The sequence below is a fragment of the Ranitomeya imitator genome, chromosome 2 (genome assembly GCF_032444005.1).
Source record: "Ranitomeya imitator isolate aRanImi1 chromosome 2, aRanImi1.pri, whole genome shotgun sequence".
Lineage (NCBI taxonomy): Eukaryota > Metazoa > Chordata > Amphibia > Anura > Dendrobatidae > Ranitomeya > Ranitomeya imitator.
In genome coordinates this window covers 842,856,399-842,883,429 of record NC_091283.1, presented here as the reverse complement: position 1 = coordinate 842,883,429, position 27,031 = coordinate 842,856,399, and the positions used below count along the sequence as shown (strand labels likewise).

Below are 27,031 nucleotides of genomic sequence, written 5' to 3'. Positions count from 1 at the left end.
CTGTCACTAGGCCCCGCCTACCACATGTCACATGACAGACGTCCCCTCGCCCTTTCTAGTTTGTTCTCGCGATGTTTTCAATAAACTTTATTTAAAAGTCAATAACCTCAGTCTGGCTGAGTCTGCAGGAATCTGGAGTTTCTCGTCACAGCATATTGTAATCCGAGACAGTTTACCGCGAACAGATGGCAAATCCCTCAGTGTGCTGGCGCGACAGTCCCAGAGCTTCCAGACCGAAAAACTACAGCTCCCAGTGTGCACTGCGAGGACGTGACTTGACGTGCGCGATGACCAGTTACCAAGTAACGGAGGTTGTGACAGTCGCAGCGAACTGAGCTGAAGCGTCCAGAGGTAATAACGGAGCGAGAGGGAAATGACGAGAGGCCGCGGCCGTTACCTGCACCCGAGTATCGGTACCCGAGTATTAATGTCTCACCCAGAGTGTCATTACCCTGCACCCCGAGTATCAGTGTCTCACCCCGAGTATCGTTACCCCGAGTATCATTACCCCGCACCCCAAATATCACTCTCACCCCGAGTGTCATCACCCCGCACCCCGACTATCAGTGTCTCTCCCCGAGTGTCATTACCCTGCACCCCGAGTATCAGTGTGTCACCCCGAGTGTCATCACCCCGCACCCCAAATATCAGTGTCTCACCCCGAGTGTCATCACCCTGCACCCCGAGTATCAGTGTCTCACCCCGAGTGTCATCACCCTGCACCCCGAGTATCAGTGTCTCACCCCGAGTGTCATCACCCCGCACCCCGAGTATCAGTGTCTCACCCCGAGTGTCATCACCCCGCACCCCAAATATCAGTGTCTCACCCCGAGTGTCATCACCCCGCACCCCGAGTATCAGTGTCTCACCCCGAGTGTCATCACCCCGCACCCCAAATATCAGTGTCTCACCCCGAGTGTCATCACCCCGCACCCCGAGTATCAGTGTCTCACCCCGAGTGTCATCACCCCGCACCCCGAGTATCAGTGTCTCACCCCGAGTGTCATCACCCCGCACCCCGAGTATCAGTGTCTCACCCCGAGTGTCATCACCCCGCACCCCAAATATCAGTGTCTCACCCCGAGTGTCATCACCCCGCACCCCGAGTATCAGTGTCTCACCCCGAGTGTCATCACCCTGCACCCAAGTATCAGTGTCTCACCCCGAGTGTCATCACCCTGCACCCAAGTATCAGTGTCTCACCCCGAGTGTCATCACCCCGCACCCCGAGTATCAGTGTCTCACCCCGAGTGTCATCACCCCGCACCCCGAGTATCAGTGTCTCACCCCGAGTGTCATCACCCTGCACCCAAGTATCAGTGTCTCACCCCGAGTGTCATCACCCTGCACCCAAGTATCAGTGTCTCACCCCGAGTGTCATCACCCTGCACCCAAGTATCAGTGTCTCACCCCGAGTGTCATCACCCTGCACCCAAGTATCAGTGTCTCACCCCGAGTGTCATCACCCTGCACCCAAGTATCAGTGTCTCACCCCGAGTGTCATCACCCTGCACCCAAGTATCAGTGTCTCACCCCGAGTGTCATCACCCCGCACCCCGAGTATCAGTGTCTCACCCCGAGTGTCATCACCCTGCACCCAAGTATCAGTGTCGCACCCGGAGTGTCATTACTCTGCACCCCGAGTATCAGTGTCTCACCCCGAGTGTCATGACCCCGCACCCCGACTATCAGTGTCTCTCCCCGAGTGTCATCACCCTGCACCCCGAGTATCAGTGTCTCACCCTGAGTGTCATGACCCCGCACCCCGAGTATCAGTGTCTCACCCCGAGTGTCATCACCCCCCACCCCGAGTATCAGTGTCTCACCCTGAGTGTCATGACCCTGCACCCCGAGTATCAGTGTCTCACCCTGAGTGTCATGACCCCGCACCCCGAGTATCAGTGTCTCTCCCCGAGTGTCATCACCCCGCACCCGAGTATCAGTGTCTCACCCCGAGTGTCATCACCCCGCACCTTAAATATCAGTGTCTCACCCTGAGTGTCATCACCCCGCACCCCGAGTATCAGTGTCTCATCCCGCACCCCGAGTATCAGTGTCTCATCCCGCACCCCGAGTATGTGTCTCACCCCGAGTGTCATCACCCTGCACCCCGAGTATCAGTGTCGCACCCTGAGTATGTGTCTTACCCCGAGTGTCATTACCCTGCACCCCGAGTATCAGTGTCGCACCCGGAGTGCCATTACCCTGCACCCCGAGTATCAGTGTCGCACCCAGAGTGTCATTACCCCGAACCCCGAGTATCATTGTCTCACCCAGAGTATCATTACCCTGCACCCCGAGTATCATTGTCTCACCCCGAGTATCATTACCCTGCACCCCGAGTATCATTACCCTGCACCCCGAGTATCAGTGTCGCACCCTGAGTATCAGTGTCGCACCCAGTGTCATTACCCCGAACTCCGAGTATCAGTGTCGCACCCCGAGTATCATTGTCTCACCCAGAGTATCATTACCCTGCACCCCGAGTATCAGTGTCTCACCCAGAGTGTCATTACCCCGCACCCTGAGTATCAGTGTCGCACCCTGAGTGTCATTACCCCGCACCCAGAGTGTCATTACCCTGCACCCCGAGTATCAGTGTCGCACCCAGAGTGTCATTACCCTGCACCCCGAGCATCAGTGTCGCACCCCGAGTATCAGTGTCGCACCCCGAGTATCATTACCCTGCACCCCAAGTGTCATTATCATTTACCCTGTACCTCGCATATCAATTTCCTGTAACACGAGTGATACAGGAAAATTATAGTCGGCGTCGAGTGTCGGCGTCATGGTCCTGCACCCCGAGCGGCGGCGTCATGGTCCTGCACCCCGAGTGTCGGCGTCATGGTCCTGCACCCCGAGTGTCGGCGTCATGGTCCTGCACCCCGAGTGTCGGCGTCATGGTCCTGCACCCCGAGTGTCGGCGTCATGGTCCTGCACCCCGAGTGTCGGCGTCATGGTCCTGCACCCCGAGTGTCGGCGTCATGGTCCTGCACCCCGAGTGTCGGCGTCATGGTCCTGCACCCCGAGTGTCGGCGTCATGGTCCTGCACCCCGAGTGTCGGCGTCATGGTCCTGCACCCCGAGCGTCGGCGTCATGGTCCTGCACCCCAAGTGTCAGCGTCATAGTCCTGCACCCCGAGCGTCGGCGTCATGGTCCTGCACCCCGAGCGTCGGCGTCATGGTCCTGCACCCCGAGCGTCGGCGTCATGGTCCTGCACCCCGAGCGTCGGCGTCATGGTCCTGCACCCCAAGTGTCAGCGTCATGGTCCTGCACCCCGAGCGTCGGCGTCATGGTCCTGCACCCCGAGCGTCGGCGTCATGGTCCTGCACCCCGAGCGTCGGCGTCATGGTCCTGCACCCCGAGCGTCGGCGTCATGGTCCTGCACCCTGAGTATAGACTTTTCCCTGTAATATAAGCGGACTGGACTCCAGACTGATACATTGTAACAAACCAGTCAGTGCAGATATGATGCGTCTTGTATTTAGGTCATGTAGGATTGTCTGTACCAGATACAGTTGGGTAATGAGTCCCTATGAGTTTAGATGCAAATATTGTTTTAATTTAGTGACAGCAAGCAGAGGTCTAGAAAGTAGCCGAGAGAACAAACGGAAAGTTCTGTATAGCAGAAATCGGGGGAATAACAGGAATTGTGTATTTTGAAAATCCTGCAAGCGCTTTAGATGATCAGTCGTCATCCGTAAGTCATAAGGATTTAATAATTCAATCACATGACAAGTCGTCTGCCGATGTATTACAGATCGGTCACTTACCTCACGTTTCCGAACAGTCGGCTGCATTCTCCTTCCGTATATGCATGATGCCGGAGGTGAAGTCGATGTTCCGGGAGGTGCTCCCTAAACAAGGTGAGTTCATGCATTTTACTAGGATTTCTGCAGCAACTCCCAACATCATAAAACGTATCTCAGCAGGGAGCGAGCAGAGATGAAAGGAGCAGAGGTATTCAGGGGATTTATCAGAGGAGGGCCTAAAAGTGTCAGCAGTGCGCAGCACCTATGGAGCACGCCATCTTTTTTAGGTTTTTCGTGCCCCTTGTGATAGAAATATGAATCATTTTCCTGAGTAAATATTAATCAGTAAAAAAGTGCCCAATCAGTAGCAAATGTGTGAATTCATAACCCACAACTATAAGTTGTCTACAGCCGCAGCACCAACTCTGCTGTGCAGCGCTGGCATGCCATAGATGTACAGGACCGCTGCAGCCAATCATTAGCCTTGATCGTGATACTTGCATGAGACTGCTGAGAACAGCGATTGCCTGCAGCGGACGTTTGGAAACTCAACGCCATTTGTGTGTTCAAGATTCATAACTTTTTATTTTTCTGTAGATTTCAGCAGAGTTAGAGGCCGGGTTTCGTTGCGAAATAATAATTACAATTATTTTTTTGATACCAATCTGGGGTACCTACGACTGTTTATTTTCGTTTTCTATTGCATTTTTGGGGGGAAGTGATGGCTGAACAAAATAGTTCTGGCTTTGAGATTTTTTTGATTTACAGGGTATATTTTATGGGTTATTTAGTTTTACAGATTTTTGGGACTAGACTTCTATGGATGCGCCTATAACAATTTCAATGAGGCGGTCTTAAATAGTGTGGACACCACACAGGGAGCCAATCACTATCAAGTGCCGCCCATCTCACATTGTGAAATATTATAATAATAAAGTATAAAAACAGACATCAGGTACTTCTGTGCATATATACGTATCACAAAACAATCACCATCACCTACATAATGATAATAATATATATAAAAATATATAATAAGGCTCTTGTTTTAAATTCTCCTTTATCGGTTCCTCAATGCGTCTTCGTTGCCATAGCAATCAGTAGCCAATGTGATGCCTCCTTTATCGAACTTCCTGTATGGTAATCCATCATGGAGCTAAACGGCGCCAAGAATTCTATATAACCAATCAGTTTCATCCTTATTCTAAATCAATATGACTCCCCCAATCAAATACTTCCTTGTACCTGTAAGTGCACCCATCAACGTCGGACTCCACCGACGTCATCCCCGATCAACAGGCACAGCGGCAGTGGAGCGCAGGCACAGCCTCGTCATACCGGAATCACGCCTCGTCACATGACCCGACAGAGGCCGCGCCCGGAAATGACATAAGCCAGTGCCGCACGCCACTCCCCCCGTGTATCTGCCGAGCGGGCAGGTCGTCTAGGAAACGCAGGTAAACGATACCGCGTCATCCTCAAACCTCACCTGACAGACGGATCGGGATATGGAACACCAGCGCAGGCGCAGTGCGTCATGACCGTGTCACCAGAGACACGCCCAGCCGCAATGCATACCCGCGTAACCTAGCAACCACACCCCATCTCCGTCTAGCAGGCTGGTCACCAAGGAAACATAAATACATAACCAAGGAAGGTGACGGTCACAAGGGGGCATTCTTTGCGTCTGGAGGAGAGAAGGTTTTTCCACCAACATAGAAGAGGATTCTTTACTGTTAGGGCAGTGAGAATCTGGAATTGCTTGCCTGAGGAGGTGGTGATGGCGAACTCAGTCGAGGGGTTCAAGAGAGGCCTGGATGTCTTCCTGGAGCAGAACAATATTGTATCATACAATTATTAGGTTCTGTAGAAGGACGTAGATCTGGGGATTTATTATGATGGAATATAGGCTGAACTGGATGGACAAATGTCTTTTTTCGGCCTTACTAACTATGTTACTATGTAAAAAGACCTGGGTGTATGGGTGGATGACAAACTCATGTTCAGTGGCCAGTGTCAGGCAGCTGCTACAAAGGCAAATAAAATAATGGGATGCATTAAAAGAGGCGTAGATGCTCATGAGGAGAATATAATTTTACCTCTATACAAGTCACTAGTGCGACCACACTTAGAATACTGTGCACAGTTCTGGTCTCCGGTGTATAAGAAAGACATAGCTGAACTGGAGCGGGTGCAGAGAAGAGCGACCAAGGTTATTAGAGGACTGGGGGGTCTGCAATACCAAGATAGGTTATTACACTTGGGGCTATTTAGTTTGGAAAAACGAAGACTAAGGGGTGATCTTATTTTAATGTATAAATATATGAGGGGACAGTACAAAGACCTTTCTGATGATCTTTTTAATCATAGACCTAAGACAGGGACAAGGGGGCATCCTCTGCGTCTTGAGGAAAGAAGGTTTAGGCATAGTAACAGACGTGGGTTCTTTACTGTAAGAGCAGTGAGACTATGGAACTCTCTGCCGTATGATGTTGTAATCAGTGATTCATTACTTAAATTTAAGAGGGGACTCGATACCTTTCTTGAAAAGTATAATGTTACAGGTTATATGTACTAGATTCCTTGATAGGGCATTGATCCAGGGAACTAGTCTGATTGCCGTATGTGGAGTTGGGAAGGAATTTTTTCCCCAATGTGGAGCTTACTCTTTGCCACATGGGTTTTTTTTTTTGCTTCTTCTGGATCAACATGTTAGGGCATGTTAGGTTAGGCTATGGGTTGAACTAGATGGACTTAAAGTCTTCCTTCAACCTTAATAACTATGTTACTATGTTACTATTAGGGGGCTTGTCCTTTCATAATCCAAGTTTATGTACCATTGCATCCTTTGGCGCCATGTCAGAGCCTGGTGGCACTACATTGACGATATTTTTGTGATTTGGGAGGGTAGTCTGGTAGACTTGGAGAATTTTCATGTTAGCCTAAATGAGATCTATCCAGAATTGCAATTTACTTTAGTACACCCGGCAGTACAGATTCAATTTGTAGATACTTTGGTGTACAAAGATGGAGGTAGACTGAAAACAGACATTTTTATTAAGGCAACGGATAGAAACAGTTTATTGTCCCCTTTGACAGCAACCATCCGAGAAAGATGGTTGATTTGCTCCCCTGGAGCCAACTACTAAGGGTACAGAGAATAGTGTCCGATGAGAGTTTGGTGGACCAACGTTTAGAGGACATGGGCTCGAAGTTTGTGGCCAGGGGTTATCTGAAAAAAGGTGTTGAGGCCTTTAAAATCAAGGCTCGAAATTCTTCAAGAGAAAGTGTCCGTAAGAAAACCTCCTCTAAAAACGTATGTGATCGCATTCTGTTTGTTTCTACCTACAATTCTATGAGTAACCGGATTAGTGGTGTTATAAAAAAGCATTGGGCCCTCTTGCAACGAGGGTTACCTCAGGTGACAGGTTTTAAATTGCCTCCTATGATGTCATACAGGAGGGGCAAGAATCTAGGTGACAGATTGATTAGATCTGATTTTGGTACTTCCAAAAGTATGGGCCAAAAAACATTAAGTGCACCAAGGTATGGGAATTTCCCGTGCCTTGGTTGCGCTTGCTGTAATAACATGCTCAAGGGAGAATTTTTTTACCACCCCCATACTGGGAAGAAATTTTTCTTGAAAGAAAGATATACGTGTACATCTAGTTATGTCATCTACATGATCACCTGCCCATGTGGACTCGCGTATATAGGTGAGACCACGATGGAAGTGAAGGCCCGCATCACTAAACATAAAAGTACGATTAGAACAGGACTTATTGAGTTGCCGGTACCAAAACATTTTGTAGAAAGGAAACATTCGGTGAATCAACGTAGGTTCAGAGTCATTGATAATGTTCCTATTCTGAGAAGGGGTGGGGACAGGTTACAGATGTTAAAAACAAAAGAAATGAAGTGGATCTATACCCTGGGTACATTACAACCAGGGGGTTTGAATATAGATTTCAATCTTAAAGTATGTACTCATTGAACCTATTATCTCCTTATGATATATGTTGCTTGTCATGTTTTTAATGTTTTATTTATTTTAATCGATTTCTGTATGTTTTATTAGATCAGCCACACATGGGACAGTCGGTGGATGGAAGTGGATGAAGATGTCATAATATATTAAAATATGGACTATTTATATTGATAAAAGTTTTTTGTCTGTAAGTATGATGCTTCACCGTATTCCCGACTGCCCCTGTGTGGTGGGTATATGTTCACTATTGACTTTGGTGTGGTTGATGTATTATGTAGGCTACTTTATTTGATTCCCATATATGCCCTTATTTGGGATTACTCTACATGTTGCCCAATGCTATGGTGTAGTCTGTGATGGTAAATAGCTGAGATATGCCCCTATTGATGGATTACAGTGGGGCAAAAAAGTATTTAGTCAGTCAGCAATAGTGCAAGTTCCACCACTTAAAAAGATGAGCGGCATCTGTAATTTACATCATAGGTAGACCTCAACTATGGGAGACAAACTGAGAAAAAAAAATCCAGAAAATCATATTGTCTGTTTTTTTTAACATTTTATTTGCATATTATGGTGGAAAATAAGTATTTGGTCAGAAACAAAATTTCATCTCAATACTTTGTAATATATCCTTTGTTGGCAATGACAGAGGTCAAACGTTTTCTTTAAGTCTTCACAAGGTTGCCACACACTGTTGTTGGTATGTTGGCCCATTCCTCCATGCAGGTCTCCTCTAGAGCAGTGATGTTTTTGGCTTTTCGCTTGGCAACACGGACTTTCAACTCCCTCCAAAGTTTTTCTATAGGGTTGAGATCTGGAGACTGGCTAGGCCACTCCAGGACCTTGAAATGCTTCTTACGAAACCACTCCTTCGTTGCCCTGGCGGTGTGCTTTGGATCATTGTCATGTTGAAAGACCCAGCCACGTTTCATCTTCAATGCCCTTGCTGATGGAAGGAGGTTTGCACTCAAAATCTCACGATACATGGCCCCATTCATTCTTTCATGTACCCGGATCAGTCGTCCTGGCCCCTTTGCAGAGAAACAGCCCCAAAGCATGATGTTTCCACCACCATGCTTTACAATAGGTATGGTGTTTGATGGATGCAACTCAGTATTCTTTTTCCTCCAAACACGACAAGTTGTGTTTCTACCAAACAGTTCCAGTTTGGTTTCATCAGACCATAGGACATTCTCCCAAAACTCCTCTGGATCATCCAAATGCTCTCTAGCAAACTTCAGACGGGCCCGGACATGTACTGGCTTAAGCAGTGGGACACGTCTGGCACTGCAGGATCTGAGTCCATGGTGGCGTAGTGTGCTACTTATGGTAGGCCTTGTTACATTGGTCCCAGCTCTCTGCAGTTCATTCACTAGGTCCCCCCGCGTGGTTCTGGGATTGTTGCTCACCGTTCTTGTGATCATTCTGACCCCACGGGGTGGGATTTTGCGTGGAGCCCCAGATCGAGGGAGATTATCAGTGGTCTTGTATGTCTTCCATTTTCTAATTATTGCTCCCACTGTTGATTTCTTCACTCCAAGCTGGTTGGCTATTGCAGATTCAGTCTTCCCAGCCTGGTGCAGGGCTACAATTTTGTTTCTGGTGTCCTTTGACAGCTCTTTGGTCTTCACCACAGTGGAGTTTGGAGTCAGACTGTTTGAGGGTGTGCACAGGTGTCTTTTTATACTGATAACAAGTTTAAACAGGAGCCATTACTACAGGTAATGAGTGGAGGAAAGAGGAGACTCTTAAAGAAGAAGTTACAGGTCTGTGAGAGCCAGAAATCTTGATTGTTTGTTTCTGACCAAATACTTATTTTCCACCATAATATGCAAATAAAATGTTAAAAAAACAGACAATGTGATTTTCTGGATTTTTTTTTCTCAGTTTGTCTCCCATAGTTGAGGTCTACCTATGATGTAAATTACAGACGCCTCTCATCTTTTTAAGTGGTGGAACTTGCACTATTGCTGACTGACTAAATACTTTTTTGCCCCACTGTACATATTGTAAGGAATGATGCATGTTGAGGGATCCTGAGGTAGTATTATAACGGTACGTTCATTGGATTATGAAAGGACAAGCCCCGTTATGTATTTGTTTCCTTGGTGACCACCCTGCTAGACGGAGATGGGGTGTGGTTGCTAGGTTACGCGGGTATGCATTGCGGCTGGGCGTGTCTCTGGTGACACGGTCATGACGCACTGCGCCTGCGCTGGTGTTCCATATCCCGATCTGTCTGTCAGGTGAGGTTTGAGGATGACGCGGTATCGTTTACCTGCGTTTCCTAGACGACCTGCCCGCTCGGCAGATACACGGGGGGAGTGGCGTGCGGCACTGGCTTATGTCATTTCCGGGCGCGGCCTCTGTCGGGTCATGTGACGAGGCGTGATTCCGGTATGATGAGTCTGTGCCTGCGCTCCACTGCCGCTGTGCCTGTCGATCGGGGATGACGTCGGTGGAGTCCGACGTTGATGGGTGCACTTACAGGTACAAGGAAGTATTTGATTGGGGGAGTCATATTGATTTAGAATAAGGATGAAACTGATTGGTTATATAGAATCCTTGGCGCCGTTTAGCTCCATGATGGATTACCATACAGGAAGTTCGATAAAGGAGGCATCACATTGGCTACTGATTGCTATGGCAACGAAGACGCATTGAGGAACCGATAAAGGAGAATTTAAAACAAGAGCCTTATTATATATTTTTATATATATTATTATCATTATGTAGGTGATGGTGATTGTTTTGTGATACGTATATATGCACAGAAGTACCTGATGTCTGTTTTTATACTTTATTATAATATTTCACAATGTGAGATGGGCGGCACTTGATAGTGATTGGCTCCCTGTGTGGTGTCCACACTATTTAAAGGGAACCTGTCACCCCGTTTTTTCAGTAGGATGGGCGTGTTCACAGCGCTGTTTCTCCCCCACATCTTGCTTATGTTCCCGTTGGTGGCGTAGTGCTTCTCGCATGCGCAAGTGCCGAATGCACTGCGCAGCTGTAGATAAAGAGCGCGCTCGCCGCTATTCCGCGGTTTCTCGGTGGGCGCGGCCATCTTCCTGAGGCCGCGCGTGCGCAAATGGAGTCTCCTGCTTCCCGGGGCTTCAGGAAAATGGCCGCGGGATGCCGCGCGTGCGCAGATGGACATCGCGGCAGCCATTTTCCTGAAGCAGAGTTCGAATCGCGCTGTGAACACGCCCATCCGACCTGACCAGCCTGATTGACAGGCGAAAAAGGCCACTTTTGTAAGGTATTTCGGCAGCATAGGTAGGGAATCAGGGGACAAAAAATACCCTATTGTAAAGCACAGCTCAGGCCCTATTTAACGGTATTTTTATCTCCTACTGAAAAAACGGGGTGACAGGTTCCCTTTAAGACCGCTTCATTGCCATGTTTGTATGCTTGAAAAAGACCAGCATATGGTCGAAACGTTTCTTATGCTATATGGCTGAATAAAGATTTTCTTGGACCAATACACCCGGTGGAGCGCTGTTCCTTTGTGTAGATTTGGACGTTTTACCCAGGAGGGTTCCCTGGATATGGAACGAGCGCCCGAATGAGAGACTGCTTTCGGTCACTTGCATTTTTCGTCTATAACAATTTCAATAACACAACAACAGATATGAGACAAGATCAACATAATATTGCAGCATCAATAGGGATATTCACAAAAAGCAAAACTAAAACCTACACAAATGAAGTGAAAAACCCAGAGAAGATATGATAAAAAAATATAATTTTATTAATTCATAATATTAAAACCATATAATGAATAAGGTAAACCAAGAAACAAGAGCTCCAGGAGTCACAGGAACCACGGGTCTCGAACTACGGGTGTACTCTATTTAATCCTTTGTTTCTATGCTCTTTAGGACAGGTCTATTAGATTTTTGTACAATACAGATGGGATTTCTCTTATACCTAATCATGTTATTTTGTCAGTATTCCAATATATGATATCTTTATGTGCTGCGGTTTATGTTCTTGTTTCTTGGTTTCCCTTGTTCATTATATGGTTTTAATATTATGAATCAAATTATATTTTTTATCATATCTTTTCTGGGATTTTCACATCATTTTGAGTAGGTTTCAATTTTTACTACCTTATTATTTTTAATAGGGGCTTATGAGGTGATTCGAATTTCTATTTTTTTTTAGGGTTTTATTTATTCATCCCTTCAGCAGGTCTCCAGCTGCCATTGTAACCCATTAGTGCGCACGCGCTGTCCGAGGGTTAACAGCAGTGATCAGAGCTCCAGTCCGTCCGACAGACACAGACGCTAGTTATGTAAAATAGCCAGGATCTACCGTGTGTGGAGGAAGATCGGCTCCTGAATCCCCCACACATGTGGACCCCACCACTGACGTATAATGTAGTGCTAAGGGATTGGAACCAGCATATGAAACACTGAAAGAAAATGTTCCCTGGAGTCAATGTAGCCTGATTGCGAAGTTCTGTTTCCTCTCCATCAGGATTACAGATGGACGGATACCTGGATGTTGAGGTCCAGCCAAACAGTTACAAAAAGTTTGGGTTCAGCACCAGAACCCGTACCCCATTCACTTGAATGGAGGGCCCGAACATCCAGTTTTTGCCACTGTGTCCTGTGCATGACAGCGCAGCAAACACTGCTTCTGATCGTCTGTAAAATCATCACCAACGGTTAGACAGCCGCGGTTCCCACGAGGCATAAAGTTTACCTCCGGGCACTGGTGTCAGCTGATAGGATTACTGCTCCCATCAGCCGACGCCTGCTACCACTAACAGTGAGAGCAGGAGCAGCTGATGGGAGTATTCATCAGCCAGCGCTTGTGCTGTAAATAAATTTAAAAAAAATAAAAACGACATTGGGTTCCCCTGTGTTCTTGATAACCAGCCAGGCAAATCTCACAGCTGTGTGCCCAGCCGGGCAAATGATCTGCGGTGACCCACTGCTAGCACAGTGAGAAAAAGTCTCACGGTACAGAGGAGAGTTCACCGCAGTTCAATTGCCCGGCTGGGAACACATCCTCAGTGACCGGCGGTAACGTCGATGATGTTACCGCTAGTCACTGAGACTGCACTTGAAGCAGCTCATTCACCAATGCTTTTCAGCCTGGACGATCGCATCATGGCACCGTCCAGGTTGAAAACGGTTTATCCCCGACATGGATTACGGCGTGGGACAGAACATCGGACAGGTGAGGGATATTGTTTTTTATTTTAGTTTTCTTACAGGAGACCAGGGATTCAGTGGAATTAGGCAGTAGGGGAGTATAACTGTTTGAAATAAAACAAAACATTTTAAAAAACAAACAAAGGACTTTATTCTGGCTGTGTCTTTATTTACCATATAACTATATGATTACTAATGGGTAGGTGTCTTATAGACGCCTCTCCATTATCCGTGGGCTTGATGTCACCGGACAATACAAAGGTGACATCAACCCCACAAATATGAACCCCACTTCCCACTTGCCCTGTAGCGGTGGCAAGAGCCAGGTAAAGCGCCAGAATTGCTGCACTTAATAGATGTGCCTTTTCTGGGCGGCTTTGGGCTGCTATTTTTAGTCTGGAGGGGGCCAATATCCATGGCCTCTTACCAGCCTGAGAATAACGTCCCCCAGCTGCTTGCTTTAGCTTGACATTGTCAAAAATGGGGGGACTCCACACAGTTATGTTAAATTATTTATTTAAAGGGAACCTGTCACCCGGTTTGGCCGATAAGATATACAGCCATCACCTTTCAGGGCTGATATACAGCATTCTGTATATACACATATGCTGGGAAAGGTCAAAGGGCCCCGGCGTATGCGCACTGCAGTACTTTGCTCTGCCCGCAATAGGGCAGAAAAATACGCCAGTGCAGGAGCGCTGTTCTGAGGAGACTGTGTTGATGATGAAGGGACACATCATCCACACGAAGCAAGCAGTACGACGGGGATCGTAAGAAGATGGGAGGTGCCAGACCAAGACCAGCGACGGGTCTGGTTGGAGGTAGATATACAGCATTACAGAATGAAAGGTGATGGCCGTATCTCTTATCGGCCAAACCTGGTGACAGGTTTCCTTTAAATAAATAATTTAAAATAACTGTGTGGAGTCCCCCCATTTTTGACAACCAGTCAAGCTAAAGCAAGCAGCTGGGCGCTGTTCTGACACGACGGACACATTATCGACAAAGAAGCAAGCAGTACGATGGGAATCGTAAGAAAATGGGAGGCGCCAGACCAAGACCAGCGATGCCTATCCAACCAGACCGCCCTGCAGGTGAGTATAATAAAACTTATTTTTCTTCTCTTACAGGTCTGGTTGGGGGCAGATATACAGCATTATAGAATGCTGTACATCAGCTCCGAAAGGTGATGGCTGTATCTTATCGGCCAAACCTGGTGACAAGTTCACTTTAAATTAAGAACAGCGAGTATTCCCCTCTATTCTTGATAACCAGCCTTGTTGACAGCTGAGAGTTGCAGCACCCCGCAGTCAGTTTTGTCTGGCTGGTTATCAAAAATACAGCGGAAACCACGCTGTTGTTTTTTTTTTTAATTATGTTTTTTATTTACACCGCAGATGTCGGCTGATGAATACTCCCATCAGCTGCTCCTGCTCTCACTGTTATTAGTGGCAGAGGTAAACTTTATGCCTCCGATCATAGCCGTGGGCTCATGCTGTCAGTTGATAGCGTGGGAACGAAGGCTGTCTGTGATGATTTTATTGCCGATCAGAAGCGGTATTTGCGTTCATGCACATGACAGCGCAATAAACACCCGGTGTTCAGGGGGCTGAACCCGAACAGTAACACGGACTTTATGGTGAAGTCAGTGTTTGATGTCTGTGCCCGAATGGTAGGAGTTTGGTAGAGACGCCGGATTTTACTGTTCGGGTTCCCCCATCTCAAATCAGTATCTCATTACTCGCAAGCCTCAATATCTTTTGCCGTAACACTGCCGAGGTCTGTGTAGTGCTGAGTAGGGTTGAGCGAAACGGGTCGAACATTTTCAAAAGTCGCCGACTTTTGACAAAGTCGGGTTTCATGAAACCCGATCCGACCCCTGTGCGGGGTCGGCCATGCGGTACGCGACTTTCGCGCCAAAGTCGCGTTTCAATGACGCGAAAAGCGCCATTTCTCAGCCAATGAAGGTAAACGCAGAGTGTGGGCAGCGTGATGACATAGGTCCTGGTCCCCACCATCTTAGAGAAGGGCATTGCAGTGATTGGCTTGCTGTCCGCGGCGTCACAGGGGCTATAAAGGGGCGTTCCCGCCGACCGCCATGTTACTGCTGCTGATCTGAGCCTAGGGAGAGGTTGCTGCCGCTTCGTCAGAAGCAGGGATAGCGTTAGGCAGGGTCCATTAACCACCAAACCGCTTGTGCTGTAGCGATTTCCACTGCCCAACACGACCTTCGGTGTGCAGGGACAGTGGAAGCTACATTTTTTTTTTTTTTTCCCCTTAGCGCTGTAGCTCATTGGGCTGCCCTAGAAGGCTCCCTGATAGCTGCATTGCTGTGTGTACGCCGCTGTGCAAACCAACTGCTTTTTTCAAAGCACAAATCCTCTTGTTCCTTCCTTTCTGCACAGCTATCTTGTTTGTTTGTCCACACTTTTTATTTAATTTGTGCATCAGTCCACTCCTTATTGCTGCCTGCCATACCTGGCTGAGATTACTGCAGGGAGATAGTAATTGAAGGACAGTTCCTTTTTTTTTTTTTTTGTGGGAGATTAAGATTGGGATTTCTGCTAGAGTGCCATCTCTCACTCAGTGGGCCATAGAAAGCCTACCGTATATACTCGAGTATAAGCCGACCCGAGTATAAGCCGACCCCCCTAATTTTGCCACAAAAAACTGGGAAATCTTATTGACTCGAGTATAAGCCTAGGGTGGAAATGCAGCATTTACCGGTGAATTTCAAAAATAAAAATAGATCATTATTTCCCCATAGCTGTGCCATACAGTGCTCTGCACCGTTCATATTTCCCCATAGCTGTGCCATATACGGTGCTCTGCACCGTTCATTGTGCCCCATAGATGTGCCATACAGTGCTCTGCACCGTTCATATTTCCCCATAGCTGTGCCATATACGGTGCTCTGCACCGTTCATTGTGCCCCATAGATGTGCCATATACGGTGCTCTGCACCGTTCACTGTGCCCCATAGATGTGCCATATACGGTGCTCTGCACCGTTCATTGTGCCCCATAGATGTGCCATATACGGTGCTCTGCACCGTTCATTGTGCCCCATAGATGTGCCATATACGGTGCTCTGCACCGTTCACTGTGCCCCATAGATGTGCCATATACGGTGCTCTGCACCGTTCATTGTGCCCCAGAGCTGTGCCCATATACGGTGCTCTGCACCGTTCATTGTGCCCCATAGATGCTCCACATCAATCTCTGCCGCCGCCGCTGCTGCTGCTGCAATAAAAAAAAAAAAACACATACTCACCTCCCTTGATTGCAGCTCCCGGCGTCTCGTTCCGGCGCCTCCATCTTCCCGGCGTCTCTGCTCTGACTGTTCAGGCAGAGGGCGCCGCGCACACTATATGCGTCATCGCGCCCTCTGCCTGAACAGTCAGAGCGCAGACGCCGGGAAGATGGAGGCGCCGGCCGGGAAGATGGAGCGACGCTCGGCGGCTGGAACGAGGACAGGTGAATATGCTATACTTACCTAGTCCTGGCGATCCTCGCGCTGTCCCTCTGCCTGGTCTTCGGTGCCGCAGCTTCTTTCTCTATCAGCGGTCACCGGCACCGCTGATTAGAGGAATGAATAGGCGGCTCCACCTCTATGGGAGGTGGAGCCGCTTATTCATTTCTGTAATGAGCGGTCCTACGTGACTGCTGAAGAGGGGAAGAAGCTGCAGCACAGAAGACCGTGGGACGGCAGGGACAGCGCGAGGATCGCTGGGACTAGGTAAGTATGCCTCAGCGCCCTCACCCCCTCACCCGCCGACCCTGCCACCCACCTTGACTCGAGTATAAGCCGAGAGGGGCACTTTCAGCCCAAAATTTTGGGCTGAAAATCTCGGCTTATACTCGAGTATATACGGTATTTATTTTTTTGCTTGATTTGGGTTCTAAAATCTACCTGAAAAAATCACTACATCAATCAGTGGGAGAAAAATATTGGCCTCAGGGCTTGTGTGCCACTCCTTACTCCTGTGTGTGCCATCTCTCAGTGGGCCATAGAAAGCCTATTTATTATTTTTTTTATTGGGTTTATAAATTTTCCCTGGAAAAAAAAAAAAAAAGTGGGAGATTAATATTGGCCTCTGGGCTTGTGTGCCAGTCCTTAGCGTGCCATCTCTCTCACAAATAGTGGGCCATAGAAAGCCTATTTATTTTTTTGGTTGATTTGGGTTCTAAATTCTACCTGAAAAAATCAATAAATCAATCAGTGGGAGATAAATATTGCCCTTTCTGCTTGTGTGCCAGTCTTGACTCCTGGGTGTGCCATCTCTCTCTCTCTCTCCAATTGTGGGCCATAGAAAGCCTATTAATTTTTTTGCTTGATTTGGGTTCCAAAATCTACCTGAAAAAAATCACTAAATCAATCAGTGGGAGATAAATATTGGCCTCTGGGCTTGTGTGCCACTCCTGACTCCTGTGTGCGTCCTCTCTCACTCAGTGGGCCCTAGAAAGCCTATTTTTTGTTTTATTTGTTTTCTAAATTCTCCCTGAAAAAATCATTTCATTTTATTTGGTTTATAAATTCTTCCTTAAAAAATTATTATTTTTTTTTTTTTTTTCTAAAGTCTCCTTTTTTTAAAAAAAAAAAAACACAAATCAGTGGGAGATTAATATTTACATTTGCGCTTCAGTGACAGTCCTGCGTGTGTGGCATCTCTCTCATTTGTTGCCACCAACAACAGAGTGTGTAACATTGTGCCTGATTTTCGTTGTGGTCTCACCCACCTGTAAAGGGGTAGCTAAATCATACTGAAGTTATAGCTCACCGTGTAAGTTGTGTGACTGCAACAAATACCGTTAGTTTGGTAACGTTTTTAAAACAATGAGGAAGTCTGGTGGAAGAGGTCGTGGCCGGGGGCGTTCATTGTCAGCTGGTAATGAGGGTAGTGGTAGTGGTGGAGCATCAGGTGGTCGTGGGAAAAAAAATATTGCACCTAAGTCTGGAGCTGTGGAGCCAGGTTTGTCGTCTGGCTACACAAGGCCTCGAACGCTCCCTTTTCTGGGAGTAGGAAAACCGCTTTTAAAGCCGGAGCAGCAAGAGCAAGTTTTGGCTTATCTTGCTGACTCAGCCTCTAGCTCTTTTGCCTCCTCTTGTGAAACTGGTAAAAGTAAAAGCAGCGCGTCGTTAGTGGATGTTTACGGTCAGGGACAAGTCGCTTCCTTGTCCTCTTCAGCAAAAACAACAACAGAGAAGAATGCAGCAGGCGACACAACGGGTTACTCCATGGAGCTCTTTACACATACCGTCCCTGGCTTAGAAAGTGAAGCAGTTAACAGTCCATGCCCATTACAAGTTGAATCTGACATGGAGTGCACTGACGCACAGCCACAGCCAGACTACTATGCTGGTCCTTTGACTCAGACCACAACATTGCCCTCGCAGGGTGCTGATCAAGAATCAGACCCTGATGAGACTATGTTGCCCCATCACGAACGCTATACCACCGACCGACAAGGTGACACAGACGAAGTTGCACACGAGCTACAAGAAGAGGTAATAGATGACCCAGTTCTTGACCCCGATTGGCAGCCATTGGGGGAACAGGGTGCAGGCGGCAGCAGTTCTGAAGCGGAGGAGGAGGGGCCGCAGCAGGCATCAACATCGCAACAGGTTCCATCTGCCGGGCCCGTATCTTGCCCAAAACGCGTGGCAAAGTTAAAACCTGTTGGAGGACAGCGTGGCCATCCGGTTAAAGCTCAGTCTGCAATGCCTGAAAAGGTATCCGATGCTAGAAAGAGTGCAGTCTGGCATTTTTTTAAACAACATCCAATTGATCAGCGCAAAGTCATCTGTCAAAAATGTTCAACTACCTTAAGCAGAGGACAGAATCTGAAAAGTCTCAATACAAGTTGCATGCATAGACATTTAACCACCATGCATTTGCAAGCTTGGACTAACTACCAAACGTCCCTTAAGGTTGTAGCACCCTCGGCCAATGAAGCTAGTCATCAACGCAACATCCCTTCTGGCAGTGTAGGGCCACCATTTTCTGCACCACCTGCAGTATCTGTGCAGGTTTCTTTGCCAGGCCAAAGAAGTCAGGGTCAGGGAATCACCAGTTTCGTAGTAGGAAACACTGCATCTAGGGCACCGGCGGCAACAATACCATCTCCCACCGTCTCTCAGTCTGCCATGTCCACCGGCTCCCCCGCTAGTTCCACGATCTCCAGCTCTCCAGTCCAACTCACCCTACATGAGACTATGGTTAGAAAAAGGAAGTACTTAGCCTCGCATCCGCGTACACAGGGTTTGAACGCCCACATAGCTAGACTAATCTCGTTAGAGATGATGCCCTACCGGTTAGTTGAAAGCGAAGCTTTCAAAGCCCTGATGGACTACGCTGTACCACGCTACGAGCTACCCAGTCGACACTTTTTTTCCAGAAAAGCCATCCCAGCCCTCCACCAGCATGTTAAAGAGCGCATCGTCCATGCACTCAGGCAATCTGTGAGCACAAAGGTGCACCTGACAACAGATGCATGGACCAGTAGGCATGGCCAGGGACGTTACGTGTCCATCACGGCACACTGGGTAAATGTGGTGGATGCAGGGTCCACAGGGGACAGCAAGTTTGGGACAGTTCTGCCTAGCCCACAGTCTAGGAAACAGTTGGCTGTAGCCATTCGCACCCCCTCCTCCTCCTCCTTCTCCTCGTCCTCCTGCAGAAGCGAGACCTCGTCCACAGACCGCAGTCGCACAACCACTCCATCCGCAGCTGCCACTGTTGCACACCAGGTCTCCCATTATGGGGCAGCTACTGGCAAACGTCAGCAGGCTGTATTGGCTATGAAGTGTTTGGGCGACAACAGACACACCGCTGAAGTTCTGTCCGAGTTCTTGCAGAAAGAAACGCAGTCGTGGCTGGGCACTGTAGATCTTGAGGCAGGCAAGGTAGTGAGTGATAACGGAAGGAATTTCATGGCTGCCATCTCCATTTCCCAACTGAAACACATTCCTTGCCTGGCTCACACCTTAAACCTGGTGGTGCAGTGCTTCCTGAAAAGTTATCCGGGGTTATCCGACCTGCTCCTCAAAGTGCGTGGACTTTGCTCACATATCCGCCGTTCGCCCGTACACTCCAGCCGTATGCAGACCTATCAGCGTTCTTTGAACCTTCCCCAGCATCGCCTAATCATAGACGTTGCAACAAGGTGGAACTCAACACTGCACATGCTTCAGAGACTGTGTGAACAGAGGCGGGCTGTTATGTTTTTGTGGGAGGATACACATACACGGGCAGGCAGTAGGATGGCAGACATGGAGTTGTCAGGTGTGCAGTGGTCGAAGATTCAAGACATGTGTCAAGTCCTTCAGTGTTTTGAGGAATGCACACGGCTGGTTAGTGCAGACAACGCCATAATAAGCATGAGCATCCCCCTAATGCGTCTGCTGATGCAAAGTTTGACGCACATAAAGGATCAGGCGTCTGCAGCTGAGGAAGAGGAAAGCCTTGATGACAGTCAGCCATTGTCTGGCCAGGGCAGTGTACAGGACGAGGTAGCGGGCGAAGAGGAGGACGAGGAGGATGATGGGGATGATTATATTTTTAATGAGGAAGCTTTTCCGGGGCCAGTGGAAATTGTTGGCGCGGCAAGGCCGGGTTCTGGTTTTTGGAGGGACACAAGTGACGTGGATTTGCCTGAAACTGCCCCTCAACCAAGCACAACCACAGATTTGAGAACTGGAACTTTGGCCCACATGGCGGATTATGCCTTACGTATCCTCAAAAGGGACACACGCATATCAAAAATGATGAACGATGACGATTACTGGTTGGCCTGCCTCCTTGATCCTCGCTATAAAGGCAAATTGCAAAATATAATGCCACATGAGAACTTGGAACTAATATTAGCAACCAAACAATCAACTCTTGTTGACCGTTTGCTTCTGGCATTCCCTGCACACAGCGCCCGTGATCGTTCTAACACGAGCTGCAGGGGCCAGCAGACCAGAGGTGTTAGAGGGGCAGAAATCAGAAGTGTCGTTGGCCAGAGGGGTTTTCTGACCAGGTTGTGGAGTGATTTTGCTATGACCGCAGACAGGACAGGTACTGCAGCATCAATTCAAAGTGACAGGAGACAACATTTGTCCAGTATGGTTAGTATGGTTACTAACTATTTTTCATCCCTTATCGACGTTCTCCCTCAACCGTCATTCCCATTTGATTACTGGGCATCAAAATTAGACACCTGGCCAGAATTGGCAGAATATGCATTGCAGGAGCTTGCTTGCCCGGCAGCTAGTGTCCTATCAGAAAGAGTATTCAGTGCTGCAGGTTCAATACTAACAGAAAAAAGGACTCGTCTGGCTACCCAAAATGTAGATGATCTAACCTTCATTAAAATGAACCACAACTGGATTTCGAAATCTTTTGCCCCACCTTGCCCGGCTGACACCTAGCTTTCCTATGTAAAGGTCTTGCCTGTGGACTATTCTGAACGACTTTTCCAATCTCGTAATTTGCAGCACCTGATTGTCCAGCATCCGACATGTTAACACCTCCCTAAATGGCCAAAGTCCCCACACGGGGCCGTGGTATCGCCACTTGGCGCCAGCACCCGTGAGAGTACTGTTTGTCTGAAGAGGTGGGTGTGCCCGCTTTTGGTCGACGGCACTGCCACTAGGTCCCTCATAGTACAATAAAGTGTCTGGCGGTGGTGGTGCGCACCCAACGTCAGACACACCGTTGTAATATGAGGGGCCCTGGGCCTGTACCGCCAGCCACAAGACAGTTCCCCCCCCCCCCCCCCCCCCCCCCCCCCAGGTCAAACAGTGCTCTACCACTTGCAAAATTTTCTCTCACAGCTCCACCAATGTTTAGTCTATGCGCTGACATCCTTCAATGCCTGGCACTGTCAATACCATTGTATTGACATTTTTCTTATGTTAGGCCTTCGAAGACTGTCTGCGGTCACTCCTTCCACTAGGCCTCCACTGACCTGTCTACTGCTGCCCGGGTTCCCCTGGAACCAATTTTAAATTGCCTACAGCCAGCCCAATTTATTATGTTAGGGCTTCGAAGCCTGTCTGCGGTCCCTCCTTCCACTAGGCCTCCACTGACCTGTCTACTGCTGCCCGGGTTCCCCTGGAACCAATTTTAAATTGCCTACAGCCAGCCCAATTTATTATGTTAGGGCTTCGAAGCCTGTCTGCGGTCCCTCCTTCCACTAGGCCTCCACTGACCTGTCTACTGCTGCCCGGGTTCCCCTGGAACCAATTTTAAATTGCCTACAGCCAGCCCAATTTATTATGTTTGGGCTTCGAAGCCTGTCTGCGGTCCCTCCTTCCACTAGGCCTCCACTGACCTGTCTACTGCTGCCCGGGTTCCCCTGGAACCAATTTTAAATTGCCTACAGCCAGCCCAATTTATTATGTTAGGGCTTCGAAGCCTGTCTGCGGTCCCTCCTTCCACTAGGCCTCCACTGACCTGTCTACTGCTGCCCGGGTTCCCCTGGAACCAATTTTAAATTGCCTACAGCCAGCCCAATTTATTATGTTAGGGCTTCGAAGCCTGTCTGCGGTCCCTCCTTCCACTAGGCCTCCACTGACCTGTCTACTGCTGCCCGGGTTCCCCTGGAACCAATTTTAAATTGCCTACAGCCCGCCCAATTTATTATGTTAGGGCTTCGAAGCCTGTCTGCGGTCCCTCCTTCCACTAGGCCTCCACTGACCTGTCTACTGCCGCCCGTGTTCCCCTGGAACCAATTGTAAATTGCCTACAGCCAGGCCAATTTATTATGTTAGGGCTTCGAAGCCTGTCTGCGGTCCCTCCTTCCACTAGGCCTCCACTGACCTGTCTACTGCCGCCCGTGTTCCCCTGGAACCAATTGTAAATTGCCTACAGCCAGGCCAATTTATTATGTTAGGGCTTCGAAGCCTGTCTGCGGTCCCTCCTTCCACTAGGCCTCCACTGACCTGTCTACTGCTGCCCGGGTTCACCTGGAACCAATTTTAAATTGCCTACAGCCAGCCCAATTTATTATGTTAGGGCTTCGAAGCCTGTCTGCGGTCCCTCCTTCCACTAGGCCTCCACTGACCTGTCTACTGCTGCCCGTGTACCCCTTGAACCAACATCAGAAAATATCAAAATAAGTATTTTGCTTATAAAAAAGAAAATACTGGAGAGATATCAAATGCAGACATTTTAACATTAAAAACAAACACATACAACAAAAATCTGGTACAGTACTAAAAATGGCCACCAGCTACAATAACTTTCTCCTGCAAGTAGTTAACTGAAAGGTTTTTTCAATTTAAAACACAGATATGGCATCCACCGAGTGTTGTCCTGTCGCGTCTTCTTTATATTATTGCCAAGAAGATGCAAAACAATGAAAATAATAAAATCATTATTTACCAAAAAAATAGAGTAAGTCAAAACCACATTGCAAATAAACATTCATTACAAATAAAGAAGCAGGGCGCGTCCGAGGGTGAGTATATACCTAATAAGAATATAATCACCCTCGGACGCGCCCTGCTTCTTTCCGACAGCCTTCCTTCCTAAGAATCAGCCCTTCCGTGGTGTAGAGAGAGGGTGTGTTACACTCCAAGGTGTTCCCCAGGTTGCCTTTCCTGAGCTTCGATCTTCATGCTCTCGTTTAGTAGTTGTCGGAAAGTAGGCTGCATTAGGCCTACAAAATGGGTATGGGGTGGAGAGAGATGGTGTGTTACACTCCAAGGTGTTCTCCAGGTTTCCTCGCCATTGCTTCGATCTTCCGACTCTCGTTTAGTAGTTGTAGAAAACTACACTGCATTAGGCCTACAAAATGGGTATCGGGTGGAGAGAGATGATGTGTTACACTCCAAGGTGTTCCCCAGGTTGCCTTGCCATTGCTTCGGTCTTCCGACTCTCGTTTAGTAGTTGTAGAAAACTACACAGCATTAGGCCTACAAAATGGGTATGGGGTGGAGAGAGATGGTGTGTTACACTCCAAGGTGTTCTCCAGGTTTCCTCGCCATTGCTTCGATCTTCCGACTCTCGTTTAGTAGTTGTAGAAAACTACACTGCATTAGGCCTACAAAATGGGTATCGGGTGGAGAGAGATGGTGTGTTACACTCCAAGGTGTTCCCCAGGTTGCCTTGCCATTGCTTCGGTCTTCCGACTCTCGTTTAGTAGTTGTAGAAAACTACACTGCATTAGGCCTACAAAATGGGTATCGGGTGGAGAGAGATGGTGTGTTACACTCCAAGGTGTTCCCCAGGTTGCCTTGCCATTGCTTCGGTCTTCCGACTCTCGTTTAGTAGTTGTAGAAAACTACACAGCATTAGGCCTACAAAATGGGTATGGGGTGGAGAGAGATGGTGTGTTACACTCCAAGGTGTTCTCCAGGTTGCCTTTCCTGAGCTTCTATCTTCAGGCTCTCGTTAAATTGTGGTTAAATGGAACAACTGCATTTGGCGTACTAGTTGGTTTGGGGCCTACTAACAGTGTCTGCCGCTCCTTGCTGTTCTCCTGGTTTCCTGTCCTGAAATTCCGTTTTCAGGTGCTCGTTAAGTAGTTGTTAATGTTAGACTGCATTTGGCGTACTAGTTGGTTTGGGGCCTACTATCGGTGTCTGCCACTCCTTGCTGTTCTCCTCCACTGAACAAAGCTGTGCCGCCTGTTTACTACGGTTGCCAATTTTGAACTGCATTTCGACTACTTACTGATTTGGGCCTACTCTCTGTGTCAGCCTCTCATTCCAGTTGTCCTCCACTGCAATGCCCCCTGGTTATTCCTGTGTTACCAATTTTGAACTGCATTTAGCCCACTTTATTATTTGGGCCTATATCTGTGTTTCTTCCTCATCCTGCCCATTGCCCAGCCAGTGATAGATGAGTCTGCTGGTACATTGACCCATAACGCAACATTCCCCGTGCACGCTACACAACAACATTGTGACCCTGCTGAAAGTCAGGTTGCTCTTCCTGCATACCATACCACCTTACACGGGGACAAAGAGGAAGGTGCAGATGAAAGTGCAGGTTCCTTCATCAGGTGGGGGGAGGAATACTAGTTGGCGACGTCACTGGCACAGGGCCTCTCATAGTACGCAAAAGTGTTGCTGCCGGTGGGAGGCGCCCCCGCCGTGCAAACACACCGCTGTACTTTGAGGGGCCCTGTGCCAGTGCCAATGCCAACGAGTGGGCCCCCCCTGCTTGCTCAGGTTCACAGCACTTGCAAAGTTGAAATACTTACCTCTCCCTGCTCCACTGCCGTGACGTGGTCCAGATTTCCTGGGCCCACTAATTACTTGAACCAGCCCTACCCACCACAACTTTAGCCAAATGACCCCCAATTTCAAATGCCTTCCAATTATTATAAGGTAAATTACGCTTGACAAGCTTCATTAAGAAGAATGGATGGTTTTGACATTAAAATGGGTACTCTAGGTGTTTTCCTGGCCCCCACTCACTGCCGACTATGCTGCCCCATTGACTTGCATTGGGTTTCGTGTTTCGGTCGATCCCGACTTTACGTCATAATCGGCCGATTTCACTCGACCCGACTTTTGAGATAGTCGGGTTTCGCGAAACCCGGCTCGACTCTAAAAAGGTCAAGGTCGCTCAACTCTAGTGCTGAGCTTTTTACTGCTTCATCTTCTGCACATATTACTGCAGATGTTCACCTGTAACCCAATAAGTGAGCTGTGGTGCAGATAAAGTGATGCTACGCTGCATATTGGCTCCATAAGAGCTAAAGACGCAGCCTGAAATCTGTCAGCTTGGTTCAGGCTGAAGCCTCTGCCCTCCACGGCTGTGGAGCAAGTCAAACCATCTACTTCTCAATTTCCCCGACTTCCGACTCCACAGCCCTGGTCACTACTGAGCATGGACATAAAGTGCAGCACAGATTCATCTCAACTAAAACAGAGATCCTCAGATCAGGAACATTACAAACGTTTTTAGGATATTTCATGACTTTCCCAAATTCTTAGGAAAAAATTTTCATCACATCCTGCACTGAACTACTGTACTAATTTATTATATATTCTAAGAGTCGGTCCATTTTATAGCGACTGCACAGCCGTGCTGCCCTCTATACATTACACTGCAGTTCAGCTTATGCAGGAAGTTATTACATGGAGCTGACGTAAGCGTTGATCTGGGTTTGTGTCTTACCTGGTGAAATATCCTCAGAGTTCGTATTCTCTCAATGTTCTCATCTTTCCAAAGATTCGTTTTGTGACTGATGCACTGAGATTTTTTTGTTTTAATCTGCAAAAAAACAAACAAAAACACCTTCTTGCCCTGGATGTTTTATTCTGCCGCCATATAGACTAGGTTTGTTTACCGTATGTGTACATTTGTGATCTTTGTAGGGCAGCTGTGCGTTGAAGACGTCCACACCATGGTGATGTGCAAACCGAAGCTGTTACCTCTGAAGTCGGTCACCCTAACTAAGCTGGAAAAGATGCAGCGAGATGCCCAGGAGACAATCAGACAGCAGGAAAAGGCTCTGAACGAGCAGCTGGAAAGCCAGCCCTGACCCCGACTGCATCACCTCCCCATAGTGTGAAGTTATTGGCTCAGTTACTTTATTAGTTGCTCATTTTGTATGTTATTTTACATTAAACATTCATATATTTAAACATTCATAGGGTGTACCAAGTGAATCTTTTCCCACCATTAGTCCGCCTGCCATACCGGGAGGGACTATAGAGGCATGTAGCTTGCTCCAAATCCTGACCCTCCTATTCATATGGGTAAAAGAAATCTGGGTTCCTCCGTCCAGGTCACATTCTCCCACTGCCCAGTAATATGATTGTTCCCCTCTCGAGTCGCCTTCCCTTAGACATCAGCGGTGGTCTGCGGTCATATCTGTACATTCACACACAGTTGGCACCAGCGTTGTATTCAGCTGCAGTTTTCTTGACTGTACTGCCCATTTATTACAACGATTCTTCACATCCATTTCTGATATTTTTCATCAGGACAATTCACATCCTCCTCTGTTCCTTTTCATCAGAACGATTCTTCACAGCCTCCTCTAAACCCTTTCATAAGGAAGATTGTTCACATCCTCTTCTAATCCTTTTCTAGTGGCGTTATTCCCATCCACAGGATCCTCTTTCTTTAGCCAGTTTTCATCTTTCTCGGTATACTCTCCACACCACTACCTAAG

At 47.9% G+C, this 27,031-nt stretch overlaps 1 long non-coding RNA gene across 1 annotated transcript; it reads left to right on the top strand.

The window, feature by feature from the left end:
• The first annotated feature begins 84 nt into the window (after positions 1 to 84).
• Positions 85 to 26,364, top strand: LOC138666121 (uncharacterized). Its single transcript, XR_011318559.1, has 4 exons — positions 85 to 351; positions 3,761 to 3,866; positions 7,831 to 7,927; positions 26,229 to 26,364. It is a non-coding gene; the product is annotated as an uncharacterized lncRNA (long non-coding RNA).
• The last annotated feature ends 667 nt before the right edge of the window (positions 26,365 to 27,031 follow it).